At 31.4% G+C, this 15,489-nt stretch overlaps 2 pseudogenes; both read right to left on the bottom strand.

Moving 5' to 3' along the window:
* Window positions 1-8,248: 8,248 nt before the first annotated feature.
* LOC125421575 (NAD(P)H-quinone oxidoreductase subunit 1, chloroplastic-like) lies at window positions 8,249-10,592 on the bottom strand (annotated as a pseudogene).
* A 1-nt stretch (window position 10,593) lies between these two features.
* LOC125419663 (NAD(P)H-quinone oxidoreductase subunit H, chloroplastic-like) lies at window positions 10,594-11,776 on the bottom strand (annotated as a pseudogene).
* Between the last annotated feature and the right edge of the window lie 3,713 nt (window positions 11,777-15,489).

The raw sequence follows: 15,489 nt of genomic DNA, 5'->3' as shown, positions 1-15,489 counted from the left end.
CTTTAACAAATGAATTAAAGAAATTCAAATTTTGTAAAGAGGAATAAACCGGCTTATATAAAAAAGACGCTATAAGGATTCCAGAAAAAGCTATACTAAATGAAAAAGTTGTGTTTGAAATAAATTCATACAAATCCACAGAAGTATTTGGATTTGGATGTAAAAGGTTTATCGCTGGGTTTAAAAATTTTGATAATATATCCAAATCCATAGCTTCCTTATTGAATTGATTGAAGAAAGGAATTCCTATGAATCCAATAAACAAAGTAAATAGTACTAATACAAGCAAAGAAAATAGCATAGTATTGTCCGATTCCTAAGGATATGAGAAAGTGTTCTTAGTTCCAAAATGACCAATAGTAGTAAAAGGGCGCATCATGCTTCTTAGATTACTATCAATTCGATATGCATTTTTAGAAAAAAAAAAAAAAGTAGCATTTTCATTATTATTCATTGTTAATAAAGTTAATAAAGTAACATTTTTTTTTAATTAACTTTTTGCCCTTCTTTACCCCATAGAGATATTAAATAGAACGAGCTATTTTTTTTTTCCACTATAAGTTTGAAACTGAAGATTTAAATGTCTTTCAAAAGTAAGTAAATAGATCCAAAACATATAAAATGCAGTTAAGCCAGCTGTGGAACAAGTGATTAGTGCAAAAATCGATGAATATAACCAACTATCACTAAGAATTTCATCCTTGGAGCAAAAACATGCAAGGGTGGAATACCACATAGAGAAAGTGTACCTAATAAAAATGCAGTTTTTGTAATTGGTACATGTTTTTGTAAACCGCCCATAAGAACCATAGTCTGGCTTTTATCTGGAGAATATCCAACAATTGTTTCCATGGAATGAATAATTGATCTGGATCCTAAAAACAACAATGCTTTCGAATAAGCATAAGTAATCAAATGAAATAAAGCTGCTCGATAAGACCCCATACCTAGAGCCAACATCATATAACCCAGTTGAGACATTGTAGAATAAGCTAAACCCCTCTTAATATCTTTTTGAGCAAGAGTTAAAGTTTCTACTAAAAGTAATGTTATTTTCCCAATAAAAGCTATTAAATTCATTATGAAAATGTATAACTAAAAACAGAAGAAGCAGAGCTACAAGAAAATTTCTGACTACTACCACAGTAGCAGTGTGTATAACAGCGGAAATAGGGGTAGGTCCTTCCATAGCATGAATAAACCATACATGAAGGGGGAATTGGGCAGATTTAGCAACTGCACCAGCAAATAATAGACAGGCACACAAAATAACCACTAAAAAATCAACTTCATTATTATCAACCACGTTATTGAATATTTCAAACAAATCCCTTGATTCTAAACTACCCGTTATCCAACAAAAACATAAAATTCCTAATAATAACCCAAAATCCCCTACACGATTAGTTATAAACGCCTTTTGACAAGCAGCTGCTGCAATAGATTGGTTTAACCAAAAACCTATTAATAGATAAGAACACATTCCAACAAATTCCCAAAAAAAATAAATTTGTATCAAATTTGAACTAGTAACTAATCCTAACATTGAAGTATTAGAAAAACTCATATAAGCAAAAAATCTCAAATATCCCTGATCATGAGACATATAATTATCACTATAAATAAGAACCATAATTCCAACAGTAGTGATTGATATTAACATAAGATAAGTAAGTGGATCAATTAAATAGCCAAATTCTAAAGAAAAATCATTATTGATGGTCCAATACCATACAGATAGATAAATAGAACTGTTATTTATTTGTTGAATAAATATATGGGCGGAAAAAATCATAACTATACTTAACAATAAAACACTAAGAAAAACCCACATACGACAAAGATTTTTTATTGCTGTTGGAAAAAGTAGAAGTCCTACTCCTATTAACATAGGAGTTGGAAGGGGAATGAAAGGTATGATCCATGAATATTGATATGTATATTCCATTAAAAATAATCTTTTTATCTTAATTAATTGTTCGTGATTCACTGGCTTTTATTTCTTTTGAAAGTATATAAAACTGAAATAGAATTTTCTAGCTTTGATTATTCTGAATCTTTCTCAACTACTTCAAATATTTCAAATCAAGAGGTTAGAGTTGGTCAAACGATATGACCAAGTTACTATGAAAAAGAAATACATTTTTTTATTAAATTATTAAGTCAAATTTTATGAAGATACAAAAAATGAAAATTTAAATTTTTACTACTATTACGTATTACAATAATTTATTTATACATATAGAGCAAGGATAGAAAATTTCACCAAAACCAGTTTTTTATTGTGATATGAAGCGTAAATAACCCTAATTTAACTCATAAAATAAAAGTTATTTATTTTAGTTTTAGTTGGATTATTCAGAATCAATAACGAATTTGAACCGATTGATCGTCTTCTATGCCAATAAAAGACATTTGTCAGAAAGGTTATGATAAAGAAACTATGACTCCAACAGGTAACTTTATATAAAATTCAGAGAAGGAATTCCTAAAATAGCTTTTCTAAAACCATCTATCCTGTATCTTTTGCAGATTAACTACTAGTCTCATTCTAATTTTTAAAATTTAATTAGATTTACTCATTTATCGAGCTTCACCAATTAAATAAAATGAATAATTAATAGAAACAAATTACTAAAGTTTTTTTTTTTTTAAATAAAGATAGGGGTTGGGTTATTAAACATTTCGATGTATTTTATTCCATGTATAAAATTTCGGATGACAAAAAAAAAAAAAACTAGACAGAGATGGAAAGGCACAAGTTTTTTCTTTGTATTTGTTTTTTCTCATACCAACTCCAATCAATTCTAGTTCTATCGCATAGTAGATTCTATAGATATAGAAGATATCAATTTGAAGGAAGATATAAGAGTACCAATAAAATAAATACAAATCTTTCTTCCAAATTGTATGGAATAGAAAAAAAAAACAAATAAAAAAAATTTGTATTTAATTTTTAAAAACCACCATATTGTTTATGTTGCTAGTATTTTATGCGATTTTTCTAGATCCATATTTTTATAAAGGAACTACAATATAGAAAATAAATAGAGCGATAATTATAATTAATAGTAAAGAACAATTGGTTTTGAACAATAGACGTCTTTGACATCCAACCCTAGTAATGAATAACCTATTAGAATTTTTTAATGGCAGTTCCAAAAAAGCACACCTTTATATCAAAAAATATTTGGAAAAGGAAGGGATATTCGGCAGCATTGAAAGGTTTTTCGTTAGCGACATCTCTTTCTATGAGGAATTCAAAAAGTTTTTTTTTTGTGCAACAAATAAATAATCCAAGATTGAGAAAAATCTGAATTGATTTAACTCGAAAAGTAATCTAGTTTCAATTTTTTTTTTTTAAGATGTTTAATTTTTTTTTGTTTGATTTTTATTTTATTTTTTATAAGTTATAGAAATAAAAAAATTGATAATTTATCAAAGTTAAAATAATTAAACTAATAAAAGGAATAATTTATATTCTTGAATGGTTTGATCTGATCAATAGTAATATTAAATAAATTGAAGTTATTTTGCCTTTATAGTCGAATAAGAATTTTGTGTTGACTGAATTTGAAAATCTAAAAATGGTATTTTTTTTTTTTTTTTGAAAAAAGAGTAAAAGCAAGCACAAGATTTCACCTTTCTTTTTAGTATGTTTTATAATTTTCGAGGTGGGGATTCTTATTTTCCCCGTCAATTTGATAATTCAATAAGAACAAAGGTTTGTCTTTTTTTATTTATATTATTTTTATACTATATATTCATATTTTAATATATTTAGAGTACTATAGAATATAGAATAGCAGGTATAAGATCTTTAGTCAAAATTAATGGATCATTTAATATAATAGATCATTGAAACTAATTGATTAAGTTTAAAATATGTCTTATCACTTTCTAAATTCTTATTTCTCTAGGTTCGTATCACTATATATCCCTAACTTTCACCCTTTTACCTTTTTTAGGTGATTATACAAAGACTCTACCAATTTTTTCTTCGTGGATAATTTTTTTGTAGATTCATAAAATCCCATAAACGAGAAATGAATCATTAAAAAATGCACATTATAAAGATAAAGAACATTTTTGAGTTTTATCCATGGATTGAAGTCTGAAATATCTAGGTACAACAGTCCTTGTTTAATCGAGCATAAAATAATAAATTATGAAAAAATCCCATTGATAAGTTAAATAAAACTGACACCCTAATACTAAATATAATGATACACTGAGAAAAGTAAGGATTCTTGTTGAAAAAGATACGTTCAAATCCCTAATTTTGAAATTTTCAAAAAAAAATTTTTAATCATCAATTTTAATGTTTCCTAAAATATATTACATTAAATTGTTTCCTTTAATCTTGACGATTGAATAACAATAGGTTATTATGATTTCTAGCAAGCTGCTATGGTGAAATCGGTAGACACTCTGCTCTTAGAAAGCAGTGCTAGAGCATCTTGGTTCTAGTCCGAGTGGCGGCATGGCATCTTCTACAAGAATAAGTCCTACAATGAAATCAATTCCCGATTTCCATTCCTACAATTGAGATACCCAATTTTTAATTTCAAAAGTTTATGATATTTTCAACTTTAGAGCATATATTAACTCATATATCATTTTTGATCGTTTCAGTTGTAATTACAATTCATTTAATAACCTTATTAGTCGATGAAATCGTAGGCCTATATGATTTGTTAGACAAGGCACGATAACTACTTTTTTCTGTATAAAAGGGTTATTAGTTACCCAATGGATTTATTTTGACATTTACCATTAAGTAATTTATATGAATCATTAATCTTTCTTTCACGGAGCTTTTTCATTATTCATCTGGTTCCCTATTTTAAAAAACAAAAAAAAAAACCATTTTAATTTAAATGCAATAACAACCCCAAGTTTTGCTACTTCGGGTCTTTTAACTGAAATGCATCAATCCGCAATATTAGTATCAGCTCTTCAATCCCATTGGTTAATGATGCACGTTAATATGATGGTATTAGGCTGCGTAGCTCTTTTATGTGGATCGTTATTATCAATAGCTCTTCTAGTCATTACATTTCGAAAATTAATAAGGATTTTTAGTAAAAGCAGCAATTTCATAAATGATCCACTTTCTTTTGGTGAGATTCAATATGTCAATGAAAGAAAAAATGTTTTACAAATCACTTCGTTTCTTTCTTCTAGGAATTATTACAGATCTCAATTGATTCAATAATTGGATCTTTGGAGCTATCGTATTATTGGCCTCGGCTTTATCTTTTTAACCATAGGTATCCTTTCGGGAGCGGTGTGGGCTAATGAAGCATGGGGATCATATTGGAATTGGGATCCTAAAGAGACTTGGGCATTTATTATTTGGACTATATTTGCGATATATTTACATACTCGAACAAATTTTAAAAGCGTAGATTCCACAACTGTGGCATCGATGGGATTTCTTATAATTTGGATATGCCATTTTGGAGTTAATCTATTAGGAATAGGGTTGCATAGTTATGCTTCATTTACATCAATATCAAATTGAATTGAAGAAAGGGCTTGACGAATACAAACCTAGGACAACATAAGCAGCTCTTTTATTTACATGCCCGTAATGCAAAAGAAGCCATCGATAAGATACTAAAAGTTATGAATATTTTTGGAATTACGATAGCCATTCCACCCATTTCCTCGAGATAAACAAGACGTATTCTACCATAACTCGTTCCTGCCAAGAAAAAAAGTGCAGCACAAATAAATCCATGAGAGATTATTTAAGTCCCGTATCATTTATAGAACCAATTCCTATAATTATAAAACGCATATGAGATACGGATGAATAAGCTATTCTTTTTCTTAAAAATTACATTGCTCCGGAGATGTTGAAGCTGCATAGATTATCTAAATTGTGCCTACTATGATCAACCAAGGATAAAAGATAGAATGAGCATGAGATAATAATTGCATATTTATCCGAGCCACTCCACACGCTCCCATTTTTAATAATATTTCAGCTAGAAGCATACAAGTACTGTAATGTGCCTCTCCATGCGTGTCTGGTAACCATGTATGTAAGGGTATAATCGGCAATTTGACAGCAAAAGCAATAAAAAATCCAATATAAAAAATGATTTCCAGTGTTACAGGATACGATTGATTAGTTAATGTTTCAAAATTCAATGTTGGTTCATTAGAACCAAATGAACCGATACATAGAACTCCTATTAATAAAAAAATAGACGCTCCTGCAGTGTAAAAAATAAATTTTGTAGCTGAATACAAACATTTCTTTCCACCCCATATGGATAGAAGTAGATAAAGTGGAATTAATTCTAACTTCCACATGACGAAAAAAAGTAAAAGGTCTTGGGAAGAAAATGGTCCTATTTGACCGCTATACATTGCTAACATCATGAAATGGAATAATCGGAAATCTCGAGTAAGCGGCCAGGCCGCTAAAGTAGCTAAAGTAGTGATAAATCTTGTCAGTAAAATAGGTCCTATTGAAATTCCATCTATTCCCAATCTCCAGTAAAAATTAAAAAAAAAATGGATCCATTTATAATTCTCTATAAGTCGGATTGATGGATCGTCCAATTGGAAATAATACCCAAATGTATAGGTTATTAGAAGGAGTTCTATTATGCATATACAAATAGTATACCACCTAATTACCTTATTCCCTCTATGAGGGAGAAAGAAATTAAAGAACCTGCAGATATTGGCAAAACTACAACTATCGTTAACCAAGGAAAATCATTCGTGGTAAAAACAAGATACACCTGGACCAAAACAACCTATGCTCAAAAATATAAAATAAAATATATTATTTTGAGTGTAGGTTTTTGTTGGTAAAAAAAAAAATAAATAAATATATTCAAGTAAGGTTTTCTGAAACGTATCAATAAGCTAGCCCCATACTTCGAGTTGTTTCATGCCATAAATGACGTCTCCGTAATAGTACGCATTAGTAAAACCAAAATACTCGTACAAACCGGCAAAGTAACCCCATCCCCAACAGTCTAAAGATTAAAATCTTTGTAATATTCTAAACCATTCATGAACATCACAGCAAATATGATTAAAACATTTATAGCTCCCACGTAAATAAGGATTTATGCCACAGCTACAAAATAAGAGTTTAATAGAATATAGAATAAGGATATACAAACAAGAACGAGTCCCAATGAAAAGCAGAATAAATTGGGTTGGTAAATAATACTACTCCTATACCTTCTAATATAAGACTGAATTCCAGAAAGACTAAAAGAAAATCATGTATTGGTCCAGGAAAATCATTATATGTAAAAAAAAGAGATAAAAAATCAAAATTTTTTTAATGACCTTATTGAGACCCGACCAGAAATTTTCTTTTATGATTTATAACCAATTCCTAATTGAATGAAATCCTTGGGGACGTGAATTAGTGTGGGTATAGATATTGGACTAATTTCATTCTTTATCTGAAAAAAAGAGTAGTTCAAATCTGAAACTATATTTCGAAATAATTATATGGACATTAATTACTCGATTTTCAATCCAAATTAAGATGTGATTATTACCAACTAATGAATAGTTGGGATTTGTAGGGTGTGACCAAAAAAAATGAAAGGAACCGTAGTACGTAGTAATTCAAAATTTTTCTTGAATCATTGGAGTTACTTATTTTTTATTTAAGGCGAATTCAAAATCGTTCGAATTGTATAATCATCAATTACTGATATTGGTTACCGACCCAAAGCAATTTGATTATAATTTAATTCATGATGATCATAAGTGGAAAGTTCATATTCTTCAATCATTGATAAACAATTTGTTGGACAATACTCAACGAATATCAGTTTCCAATTTCCAATTGACGACGAAATATACAGATTCCAAAATCAATACTGTAATTAAGCAACCATTTCTTACGAATATCAGTTTCCAATTTCCAATTGACGACGGGTAGATCTATAAGACACACACGAACACATACTTCACAAGCAATACATTTATCAAACTCAAAATGGATTCGACTGCTGAAACGCTCGGCAGTGATTAATTTTTCATAAGGATATTGAATAGTTACAGGTAAACGATTTGCGTGAGATAAGGTAATCATGAAACTTTGACCAATATACCTTGTAGCTCGTACTATTTGTTGACCATAATTGATGAATCCAGTTACCATAGGGAACATATCGTGAATGTATATGAATAATTTAATGTTTGTTTATTTCTCTTGTTTAAGCCAAGTTGTGAATATAGAATATATCATATTCCTTTACAGTGAAAAAAGCTGCAAAAAAGTTGTTAATAATAGATTACCGAGACAAATAGGTAAAAGAAATTTCCATCCAAGATTCAACAGTTGGTCCATTCTTAGCCCAGGTAAAGTCCATTTTGTTGCGATAGGAATGAACAAAAACAAATAAGTTTTAGCTAATGTAATAAAGATACCAATTGTCGCCCCAAGAACCTCATATCGTTGATTTATTTCAAAAAGCTCCGAAACAAATATATACAGAATAAAGACATTCCAACCGTCCAAGTAAAGGACTATTACAAATAATGACAAAACTAATAGGTTTAGATAGGAAGCAACATAAAATAAACCAAATTTTATCCCCGAATATTCAGTTTGATAACCTGCTAATAATTCTTCTTCCGCTTCTGGTAAATCAAAAGGCACTCTCTCATATTCTGCTAGGGAAGAAATTAGAAAAATGATAAACCCTATAGGTTGATGCCACAAATTCCATCCCCAAAAACCATATTTTGATTGTGCCTCAACTGTATCAACTGTACTTGAACTATTAGATAATCATAGTTGGCGGTACCATCACTATTTCCATCATTATTCCAAAACCGTACAAGAGATTTTCACCTCATATTGCTTTTGAAAGGCCATAAAAAAATCTAAGGACTGAATCCTTTTATCTTGTGGTGCTTGGTTATACGATAGATAAGATTCAAATCTATCAAACAGTCCAAAATTAGACCAATTGGATTCTGTCTGTTATGCTTTAATAAATTTTAATTAAAAAATAATAATTAATATAATTAATAATTAAGTTAAAAATTAATAATAAAGAATTCAATTTATTATTAATCTAATAAATTAATAAACTGAATTAATAATAAATAAATAAAATACTTCTGAATTGATCTCATCCTTTTTTTAAAAATTTCCATAATCATTTAAATTTTTCTTTGTTGAGTAATAACTTGATTCTTCAATAAAATACTCCTTGTAAAAAAAAAAAATCAATAACCCATCGTTTTCACTTATGAAAAAGAATTATATAGTACATTAATTCATGAATTATGACATGAATTGTATCGATATAAATCTAGATATAAGAAAAAAAGAACAACAAGGATCTTATTTATTCTTTTGTGTTCCTTTCTTTTTTCGTTCCTATTCTTCTTTCTATTTCTGAAAAAAAGGAGCTTACAAAATCAAAAAAGGGATTATTTTGTTCCCAATAGTCATTTATTTAATCGGTAAAGAGGAGCATACTTTGGATCGAAATCAAGGGGAGTACTGCCTTATAACTTCTACAAATTTAAAGCCTCAATTAGTATCCTTTGTATATTATGTAGAAAACGTCTACTTTTGGATAATTTACAGGATCTACATTACTAATCCTTTACATATCTTGGTGTTTCTACCTATCCACTCGTTTTTGTTCAATCGCCTTTTCTTTTATGGTAATACATGTATGAAAATACATACAAACGATAGTGAAAACTCAATACGGTTGATCTTTTGAGCCCGCTTCAAGTCAGGATGACTAATCAACCAATCTTGGGGTAAACGATATCTTCTGCTTTGGTTTATTTTCACTCAACTCTCTAACTCTTATACATAGAAAATGAGACTCAATATCTATACTACGAATTTATATAGAAGCTGTTCTCTTTCACTCATCGAACTAATCTGATTTAGTTCATCAATCCAACTAATGAATAAAAAAATGAAGATATCTACTCAATTCATTCTACCCATTTCCTAGAAAGAGAAGAATAGAAAGGAAGGAATAGAGAAAAATTTATATCTCAACAAATCACACGTAGAGATATTGATAACACACATAAAGTTAATGGTATTTCATAACTAATTGATTGAGCAGCATCTCGCAGACTGCCTAAAAAGGAATATTTATTATTTGACCTGTATCCTGAAATAAGAAGTCCAATAGGAGCAATACTGGAAATGGCAATCCATAAGAAAACACTGATATTGAGATCCGCTAAAACAAGGTGATAGCCAAAGGAATTACTGAATAGCTTACTAAAATTGATATGACTGCTATGGACGGTCCGATACTGAATAAACGAGTATCTCCTCTCGATGGAAGAAGATTTTCTTTGAAAAGAAGTTTTGTCCCATCTGCTAGAGCTTGAAGAACTCCCAAAGGGCCGACGTATTCAAGTCCAATACGTTGCTGCAGTCCTGTGGATATTTCTCTTTCTAACCATACAATTACCAGTACGCCTATTGTGATTCCCAATACAAGAGTAAAAATAGGAATAAAGGCCCATATAATTCCGTAGACCTCTTTTAAAAACTCCAATCTAGAAAAAGAATTGATATCTTATACTTCTGTCGTATCAATTATCATTTCATCGATCAACTTCTCCCATAATGATATCTATGCTACCTAGTACCGTCATAATATCAGCCAATTTCATTCTTTTAACTAACTGAGGAAGAATTTGCAAATTGATAAAACCTGGTGGGTGAATTTTCCATCTCCAAGGAAAACCACCCTGATCCCCTATCAGAAAAATTTCCAATTCTCCATTAGGGGCTTCAACACTAACATAGACTTCTTATTTTGATAATTCAAATGTAGGAAAAGATTTTTTTACTAATAAATTGATATTCAAAATCATTCCATTTAGGATCTATTCTCTATCAAAGTATCGAATTTCTAAATTCTCATATCGCCCTCCCGGAATTCCTTCTAGAGCCTGTTGAATAATTTTTATGGATTCTGTCATTTCACGAATTCAGACTGGATAACAAGCTAACGAATCTCCTTCGTTTTGCCACTGGACTTCCCAATCAAATTCGTCATAACACTCATAATGATCAACTTTACGAAGATCCCATTGTATTCCAGAAGCCCGCAGCATTGATCCTAATAAACCCCAATTTATTACTTCCTCTGTACCAATAATGCCTACTCGTTCAACTCATTCTACAAAAATAGGATTTTGTGTAATAAGTTTTTGATATTCAGCGATTCCTGTTAAAAAATAATTGCAAAAATCCAAACATTTATCTATTGAGCCATGAGGTAGATCAACAGCTACTCCTCCGATACGAAAATAATTATGCATCATTCTCATACCAGTGGTAGCTTCGAATAGATCATATATTAATTTTCTTTCTGGGAAAATATAGAAGAAAGGCGTCTATGCACCAATATCTGCCATAAAAGGGTTGAGCCATTACAGATGAGAAGCTATACAACTCAACTCTAACATAATTACTCTAATATAGCTGGCTCTTTAAGGCACTTGAATATTTTCCAACTACTCCAGGCCATTTGTGATTATTGCTTCTATGAACATAGTAGCTAAATAATCCCAACGCGTTACATAAGGCAGATATTGTATAATTGTTTACTTTTTCACAATTTTTTTCAATCTCTCGGTGTAAATAGCCCAATATTGGTTCACAGTCAATGGCATCTTCACCATCTAGAGTAACGATGAGTCGAAGAACACCATGCATTGATGGGTGGTGGGGACCCATATTTACTACGATGAGGTCGTTTCTTGTAGCTGGTATATTCATAAGCTTTTCCTCGATTCAGTCTTTCATGAATTGTTGAAAACTAAAATAAGTTCATTAAAATTCAAATTCAAGATCTAATAAATCAAATAATTCAAAATAAACTGCTTTTTCAAATTAGCGAGTTTTTGATTCCCCAATATCCAACTGATTAATTAATTCTTCATAACATATTCTATTTTTCTTTTTTTACAAATAAGATAGCAGCCATTGGCGTTTTCCCAAAATTTAACGTAGTCCTCTCTAAGATAAATAGTCTTTTCTATACAATTCCAAATGTGAAGAAAGTTTTCATATCATATTGCTGAGGCTGCGTATTTGAAATTCAACAGATCCTATTTTTTTCTTCTTTTTCTTCTTGCAAAATAACTGAGATGAATAAATTTTTTACCATAAAATGAAATCTGCCCCTGATGCGAATCCGCTCGAGCTCACACCACCGACAACTCGCTGGGGTACTAATCCGATACGGATGAAAACTGGACCGATCACTAGGGCTCAAGCTAAGAGGTTTAAGGATAACCTTGCTGCCTTTATCCAGAGAGTAATTCATTCTCAAAAGGGCTTGTCCATACCTGAGGATAAAAGATCTGTTTTAAGTATCCAAGTGGTGGAGGCTGATACATCGGATACCCATACATCGGACATTTTATATCGGACACCCTTGTTGATGTGATTCCGCCCGAGGCCGCTCAACCGATAACCCGCTGGGGTGCTGACTCGACACGGATGAAGACTAGGCCAATCACAAGAGCTCAAATTAAGAGATTTAAGGACAACCTGGGAGTATTTATACAGGGGGTAATCAATCTCAACAGAGCTTGTCCATACTTGAAGATACAAAGCCTATTCTAAGCATCCAAGTGGTGGAAACCGATACGGACCCGGGTGACGGTTTTGGTACATTTTTGGAGTCCGAGAAGCATGAAATGGTTCCAATGATTTATGGGTTCAATACATATGCCTAAGAGGTCATGGAATCAAGTTAAAGCAGCCTCAAATGCAATCAAAAAGGGCTTGTACGGACAGCTTCAACAATTTGGCCGAATTTGCTGTATTGCTAGCTGGCTTTACTGTATTTTACTGTATTAGCCTTTTCTTATTTGTCCAAGCATGGGCAACGTGTGGGCCTTCATATTCAGTTTATTTGGCATCCTACAAAGCATCTAGAAGCTGATTTGGAGCTCACTTTGGTCAAAGATTGGTCAAAGTCAAATTAATCAAAAAGCTAGTATTTTAGTTTCCTAATTTTATTCTACTTTTTGTTTTAGGAAACTACCATTATTTTTAGTTTCTATTTATTTATTTTCTGGACAAATAAGATTAGGAAAGTTATTATTTTATTATTTTCATTGTAAATTGATTAATTCCTAATTCAAAATAAAGGAATTAATTAATCCCAATTAGATTAGGAAAAGGAAAGTTTCGGCCAAGGTAGACTTCTCCATTGTGTGGCCGGTTTTTCCTAGGGTTTTTAGGGTTTATTTTGTTTCTTTCAAAGCCTATTTAAAGGCTTATTTTTCATTAATAATATAACTTTAAAACTTTGATTTGATTGAGAAAATACTTGTGAGATTAATTATCTCTTTGTTCTTTGAGAACACCTAAAACACCATTAGAGAATTGGTTGTTTTAGCTTAACTTATCAATAGGTTTTCCATCCCCTATTGTGGCGTCTTCATTATACCAAGGTTTCTAACCACAGGTTGGTTAGGGGTTGAGGTCCATTCCATTAGAACTTGAACTTAATTAAAGATCCGGGCTAATATAATACGGGTTTAGGAGCAGGTCGTCCTAGGTTCGTATCATTTGGTATCAGAGCTAAATTTTGTTCAGGTTTGATCTATCTTTATTTGCTTTATTTGTTTTTGTGTTATTCTGAAATTTTAGCATTAGGTTAAGGTTGCATCCATCCCATACACGTTCTGCATCTTAAACAAAAAAAAAAAAAAAAAAAATTCATTCCTAGTTGAATTTGGTTTCCTAGTTTTATCGTATTTTTGTTTCCTAGTTTGTTGGTTGTCTTTTATCATTGTTCTTGTTAATTTGGTTTTTGTTGATTTTTCTTTGCTGTTTTAGTCTTAAATATTTGCATTCATATATTCAGAAAAAAAAAAAAAAAAAAAAAGAAGTTTGCGGGAACATTTAAAAAAAAAAAAAAAAAAAAAAACTGCACATTTTGTTTATTTGGAGGTCACGGGTTTGGTGTTTGTTTTGGAGTTGGAATTGCAATTTTGGTAATTATTCTTGCTACTGCAGTTGTTTGTGTTCTGTGAGTGAAAAAAAAAAAAAAAAGAAAGAAGAGGTAAAGTCGAATAAAAAAAAAAAAATTCAGTTTGTTGGAGTTTGATTTGTTTCCTGGAAATTTGTTGGAGCTGCTGGTTTTTGATTATTTATTCAATATTTGAGTTGCTGGGAAATTATTCTTGCTGCTGGATATTTGGATTTTGGGTGAATAAATTTTTTGGATTAAAATTAGTTAAAGGAATTGATACAAAACTTGAATTACAAGAACAACAACCAACACTTTTCTATATTTTTGTTCTCTTTGATTCTTGATCGTATTTGAATTTCTTTTCCTAGAATTTTATTCTTGAACTCATAATCTACTACCATCTGGTGCAGTTTTCAAAAATTCCAACGTTTTACCATTATTTTGTGTTTTCTTGTCTAGAAAGCCGAAAAAAATTAGGATTTGTTGGATTCTTTCGGTATTCCCTACTTTTTGCTACTGTTTTGTTGATAAGTTTAATTAAAACATACTAGTGATCTAATTGCTGTTTTGTGGGTGTTTTAATTAGAACTTTGAGATAATTCATTGAGTGGAAAAAGGCAAGAGTGTGTGAGCTTAAAAGAGGGTAAAAGCCGAAACTAGTGTGCAAACACGAGTGTCGAGACCTTGTTTGAGTGAAACACGTGAGGGAGTGAATATTGTGAGGATTTATTTTATTTTTGCAGTATTTTTACTAACATGGCAGATTCTAGAATAAGAAGAGGGGATCCACCCTTGAAGATCAATGAGGAAGAGTCTGTAGCATTTCATGGCGATGACCGAGCTACCGGGAGTGGAGACCAAGTGGACATGAGAGCTATTTTGGAATCAATACAGCGGGTTAGTGCTCAATTTGAGCATGTAAATCAAAGAGTGGGAAGATTAGAAGCCTCACAAGGAAGGCCGAATACAAAAAATAGGCAAGAATTCCATGGAGGACGAGGCCGAGAACGAGGAGGTCGCGAGAGGCCGAGAGAGGAATTTGATGAGGAGCCATTGGACGGTGACTTTGAGGAAGGTATGGACGAAACCTTTGCTGTCCAAGATAGAGCTGGCCGTGGGAGATATAGGAGGGAGGATACAGATGAAGATTTGGGAAATATCAAGGTTAATATCCCACCTTTTATGGGTAAAAGTGATCCTGAAGCTTATTTGGAGTGGGAAGAGAAAATGGAGATGATTTTTGACTGCCACAACTATTCGGAAGGTAAGAAGGTGAAGATGGCAGCAATGGAGTTTGGCCATTATGCACTCCAATGGTGGATAAATGAGCAAAGCACCCGAAGGAGGGTTGGTGAAGACTTAATTACAACATGGCGACAAATGAAAGGAGTCATGAGGAAGCGGTTTGTGCCATCCCATTACCAAAGGTCGCTGCATCAAAGGCTTCAATCTTTGTCTCAAGGAAGTAGGTCCGTGGAGGATTATTATAAAGAGATGGAGA

Source organism: Ziziphus jujuba, chromosome 11 (genome assembly GCF_031755915.1).
Source record: "Ziziphus jujuba cultivar Dongzao chromosome 11, ASM3175591v1".
Lineage (NCBI taxonomy): Eukaryota > Viridiplantae > Streptophyta > Magnoliopsida > Rosales > Rhamnaceae > Ziziphus > Ziziphus jujuba.
The sequence above is the reverse complement of the archived record's forward strand: the minus strand, read 5'-3'. Positions and strand labels throughout refer to the sequence as shown.